This window comes from Lithobates pipiens, unplaced genomic scaffold, assembly GCF_037356315.1.
Source record: "Lithobates pipiens isolate NorthernLeopardFrog02 unplaced genomic scaffold, aLitPip1_a1.2 Scaffold_92, whole genome shotgun sequence".
In the NCBI taxonomy this organism is placed as follows: Eukaryota; Metazoa; Chordata; class Amphibia; order Anura; family Ranidae; genus Lithobates; species Lithobates pipiens.
In genome coordinates this window covers 358,753-364,925 of record NW_027507915.1, presented here as the reverse complement: position 1 = coordinate 364,925, position 6,173 = coordinate 358,753, and positions in this window count along the sequence as shown.

Genomic DNA, 6,173 nt, shown 5'->3' with positions numbered 1-6,173 from the left:
ACAGAGGATAAAACAAAGAGTGCAAAGGAATGTACGGAGCTGGAAAGAAATATAAGCGCAGGGCATACATGACGGGGTGGAAGACACGATCATACTGCAAGGGGTTAAAGAGGGGTTGGTACGGTTTCGGAGAAGTAAATTTCACCCTTACCTGATTGGAGGAGTTAGTGCAGGATAAGGAGGAGCTGGAGGGTTAAGAAGGGAGGACGTAGGAGGCTCAGTTGCTGAAGACAAGTCGGGGTGGAAAGTCCCGTCCTCCCGCCCCTGAGGAAAAGGTGCTTCAGGCAAAAGGTTTGGCGATTGAGGTCCTTGACGAAGGCACAAAAATGGAGGTATTGTTGATAAATACGGTTGGATCCGTCTCAGGTATGGAGTCCTCCTGGTTTGTCAAGTTCCGTCTAGACTACCGGGTAGTAAGGAGGTAGGGGTCTGTGGTCAGTTAGTAAGTCACTAAGGCGGTGGGGCGGCTGGGGACAGAATCTAACTCAGAGGTACCACAGATTCCAAAAAGTTTGGGATTGGTGTCGTCAAGGATCTGCAATCTTCTTTCATATACGGTTTATGGTTAAATATGTTTTTGAGTTAATAAAAGGCCAAGCGGCCAGTTAAATCCAACACAGTGTCCGTGTCATTAATGGGAAAGGAGGGCAAAGGTTGGGTTGGCTACATAATTGAGTTGGGGCAGTAAGTTATCTGAACTACCCTAGTCAAGGCCTAGTGCATTCTTCACAGCACTTTCCTAAAGGATAAAAGAGTACATACTCACAAAAGCAAGTACTTTACATTACTATGTACATAAACTCCAGAACCAAAAAGGTTTTCATCACAATGTAATGCGAATACAAACATTGTAAACCAGCTGATGTGTCTTCAAAGCAAAACCTTTCATTGTGTTGAAGACCTTTTCGGTTCTGGAGCCTACGTACAATAATGTTATATTCATTGCTTTTGTGAGTATGCACTCTTTTATCCTTTAATAAAGTGCCGTGGACAATGCATTAGACTTCTGCACCCTTTGTTTTATCTTGACTGTTGCATAACAGATGTGATACCCACCATTACCTAACCTCAACCTGTTAACCTTTTTCCTTATAAAACGAGACCACACCAAGTTTGAGCAACAAAAGGCCATAGCAGCCTACTTTATTTATCAAATATAACTTCAAATCTTCAAATGAACATAAAAAACATCCAAAACAACATCTGTTAATCAACCCCTTCATATAGCGTTGGTCTATGCAGGCAATCCATAACCATCTGTGGAAAGAACAATATTACACTGCGGTCCCTCTCCAAGTGTATCACTAGGCCTCAAGCCCACAGGCTGGCCCAGAGACAACCACTGACCGCAGTGCCCCCATTACCACTTCCTGGCTAACCTCCGTTACCCGGAAACCACCATCAGGAACCATACCAACGATAGTTCCCGAATTCTTTCTTCTGCCATATCTTCCTTCCCTTGCACAGACCAACGCCCGCCACTGCCACGACTGTCCACCTTCTGAACAACCTGTCTGAAATGAAAAGAAAACAACAACCTGCACTATATACATGGGCCACCAACTTATAGGGAGGGTGGGTGGGAACTTTCCCCAACGCTTCTGGTGACTCACCGCGCGCTGGGTTTCCATTTACCACCTCCCCCGCCCCTCCCCCTCGGCACCATAATACCTCCCCTTTGTCTTCTGGCTTACCCCACTGTTAACTCCGTCATGTCCGCCCTCCGTCTATTTTTGCATGCATTTTGCTATGGGCTCTCTTTATCCACTTCCCACCCGGCCAATGCACATATACGGCCGGGTGGGAGCCGCCTACTCCTGATATGACGTTCAGGAACGTCATTCAGGAGTAGCGGGATCGCGCGCGCGCCCGCGCAGCGGCGCGATCCCGATGCGCCCGTGTCACCCGGACACGGCGCATCTCAGATCGGCAGGAGGGCTCTGTGATTGGCCCTCCTGATCACATGACGGCCGTGTCCAATCACGGCCGTCATGTGATGTAAACAAACAGCCGGTTGCTAGGCAATCGGCTCCTCCTCTCCTCACACAGAAGTCATCGCTGTGGAGAGGAGAGCAGATCGCTGCAGCCGGCTGCTGATCAGTGAGTATGAGCTGCTTTTTACAGCTTTTTACTCACTGATCACCAGTCTAGTGTACACAGTAAACACACCACTAGTGATGGCCGAACGGTTCGCCCGGCGGTCGTTTCGCGGCGAATTTCCGACATTCGCGGTCCGCACGTTCGAACGCCTTTTTCCGTCGTTCGCCGCGGCGGACTTACGTGTTTAATGTATACAAGAACTTTAACCTTTGGTGACACGTTTATCATGTGATACAGGACAGCCAATTGAGACATGACAGCACATGGACACTTGTACATTCCCCCTAACCTATAAATACACCCGATCCGGTGGCCATTTTACATTCTTTCTTCTGTTACGATAGGGACAGGTTCCTGTGTGGAGTAGGGAGAGATAAACCACTAGCTATTTGGTACACAAAAGTTCTTTTCAGGACTGGTATAGGTGTTAGGTGTTGATAGGTTTGCTGTGCTGCTGATTCTTGCAGCAGCCTGAGTGTCTTTTGTTAGTTTAGAGAAAGGGAAAGGACGGTGTATGCTACAGGGACAGCCAGATTAGTCTTTCATCATCATCATCATCATCATCATCATTAGCTGTTACTATCAAGGTCCACAAAAGAGCTGTTCCAGTAACCACTAATCGTTCTCTTTTTTTGCCAATTTGTATAGGGACAGGAAGGAAGCAGTGTTGTCAGGCAGTGAGGGTAATTTTAAAGACTTGCTGTTATTATTAGTTCCACAAAGGTTCTTTTCAGGACTGGTATCAGTGGTACAGTAATAGGCTTGTACATGTATAATATTCTTTCTTCCAAATATAGAAAGGATATTATACTTGACTGCTGCCCTTCTGCTGCAGTCTGCTAAACATTCACAACTCACTTGTTCCACAAAAGTTCTTATAAGGACTGGTAACTTGGTATAGGGTGCTACGGTACATAGGCTTGAGTGCGGTACAGTCTGCTGTTCTGTAAGGACCGCTATCGGTCCACAATAGATAGGGTTGACGTGCACCACTGCTGACCGCTGCCCTATACTGCAGCAGTCCTTCAGCGGTATAGGGACTGACGTACAGTCTGCTAAACACTAATACACAACCTGCTTGGTCCACAAAAGTTCTTATAAGGACTGGTAACTTGGTATAGGGTGCTACGGTACATAGGCTTGAGTGCGGTACAGTCTGCTGTTCTGTAAGGACCGCTATAGGTCCACAATAGATAGGGTTGACGTGCACCACTGCTGACCGCTCACCTATACTGCAGCAGTCCTTCAGCGGTATAGGGACTGACGTACAGTCTGCTAATCACTAACACACAACCTGCTTGTTCCACAAAAGTTCTTATAAGGACTGGTAACTTGGTATAGGGTGCTACGGTACATAGGCTTGAGTGCGGTACAGTCTGCTGTTCTGTAAGGACCGCTATCGGTCCACAATAGATAGGGTTGACGTGCACCACTGCTGACCGCTGCCCTATACTGCAGCAGTCCTTCAGCGGTATAGGGACTGACGTACAGTCTGCTAATCACTAACACACAACCTGCTTGTTCCACAAAAGTTCTTATAAGGACTGGTAACTTGGTATAGGGTGCTACGGTACATAGGCTTGAGTGCGGTACAGTCTGCTGTTCTGTAAGGACCGCTATCGGTCCACAATAGATAGGGTTGACGTGCACCACTGCTGACCGCTGCCCTATACTGCAGCAGTCCTTCAGCGGTATAGGGACTGACGTACAGTCTGCTAAACACTAATACACAACCTGCTTGGTCCACAAAAGTTCTTATAAGGACTGGTAACTTGGTATAGGGTGCTACGGTACATAGGCTTGAGTGCGGTACAGTCTGCTGTTCTGTAAGGACCGCTATAGGTCCACAATAGATAGGGTTGACGTGCACCACTGCTGACCGCTCACCTATACTGCAGCAGTCCTTCAGCGGTATAGGGACTGACGTACAGTCTGCTAATCACTAACACACAACCTGCTTGTTCCACAAAAGTTCTTATAAGGACTGGTAACTTGGTATAGGGTGCTACGGTACATAGGCTTGAGTGCGGTACAGTCTGCTGTTCTGTAAGGACCGCTATCGGTCCACAATAGATAGGGTTGACGTGCACCACTGCTGACCGCTGCCCTATACTGCAGCAGTCCTTCAGCGGTATAGGGACTGACGTACAGTCTGCTAATCACTAACACACAACCTGCTTGTTCCACAAAAGTTCTTATAAGGACTGGTAACTTGGTATAGGGTGCTACGGTACATAGGCTTGAGTGCGGTACAGTCTGCTGTTCTGTAAGGACCGCTATCGGTCCACAATAGATAGGGTTGACGTGCACCACTGCTGACCGCTGCCCTATACTGCAGCAGTCCTTCAGCGGTATAGGGACTGACGTACAGTCTGCTAATCACTAACACACAACCTGCTTGTTCCACAAAAGTTCTTATAAGGACTGGTAACTTGGTATAGGGTGCTACGGTACATAGGCTTGAGTGCGGTACAGTCTGCTGTTCTGTAAGGACCGCTATCGGTCCACAATAGATAGGGTTGACGTGCACCACTGCTGACCGCTGCCCTATACTGCAGCAGTCCTTCAGCGGTATAGGGACTGACGTACAGTCTGCTAAACACTAATACACAACCTGCTTGGTCCACAAAAGTTCTTATAAGGACTGGTAACTTGGTATAGGGTGCTACGGTACATAGGCTTGAGTGCGGTACAGTCTGCTGTTCTGTAAGGACCGCTATCGGTCCACAATAGATAGGGTTGACGTGCACCACTGCTGACCGCTCACCTATACTGCAGCAGTCCTTCAGCGGTATAGGGACTGACGTACAGTCTGCTAATCACTAACACACAACCTGCTTGTTCCACAAAAGTTCTTATAAGGACTGGTAACTTGGTATAGGGTGCTACGGTACATAGGCTTGAGTGCGGTACAGTCTGCTGTTCTGTAAGGACCGCTATCGGTCCACAATAGATAGGGTTGACGTGCACCACTGCTGACCGCTGCCCTATACTGCAGCAGTCCTTCAGCGGTATAGGGACTGACGTACAGTCTGCTAATCACTAACACACAACCTGCTTGTTCCACAAAAGTTCTTATAAGGACTGGTAACTTGGTATAGGGTGCTACGGTACATAGGCTTGAGTGCGGTACAGTCTGCTGTTCTGTAAGGACCGCTATCGGTCCACAATAGATAGGGTTGACGTGCACCACTGCTGACCGCTGCCCTATACTGCAGCAGTCCTTCAGCGGTATAGGGACTGACGTACAGTCTGCTAAACACTAATACACAACCTGCTTGGTCCACAAAAGTTCTTATAAGGACTGGTAACTTGGTATAGGGTGCTACGGTACATAGGCTTGAGTGCGGTACAGTCTGCTGTTCTGTAAGGACCGCTATCGGTCCACAATAGATAGGGTTGACGTGCACCACTGCTGACCGCTGCCCTATACTGCAGCAGTCCTTCAGCGGTATAGGGACTGACGTACAGTCTGCTAATCACTAACACACAACCTGCTTGTTCCACAAAAGTTCTTATAAGGACTGGTAACTTGGTATAGGGTGCTACGGTACATAGGCTTGAGTGCGGTACAGTCTGCTGTTCTGTAAGGACCGCTATCGGTCCACAATAGATAGGGTTGACGTGCACCACTGCTGACCGCTGCCCTATACTGCAGCAGTCCTTCAGCGGTATAGGGACTGACGTACAGTCTGCTAAACACTAATACACAACCTGCTTGGTCCACAAAAGTTCTTATAAGGACTGGTAACTTGGTATAGGGTGCTACGGTACATAGGCTTGAGTGCGGTACAGTCTGCTGTTCTGTAAGGACCGCTATCGGTCCACAATAGATAGGGTTGACGTGCACCACTGCTGACCGCTCACCTATACTGCAGCAGTCCTTCAGCGGTATAGGGACTGACGTACAGTCTGCTAATCACTAACACACAACCTGCTTGTTCCACAAAAGTTCTTATAAGGACTGGTAACTTGGTATAGGGTGCTACGGTACATAGGCTTGAGTGCGGTACAGTCTGCTGTTCTGTAAGGACCGCTATCGGTCCACAATAGATAGGGTTGACGTGCACCAC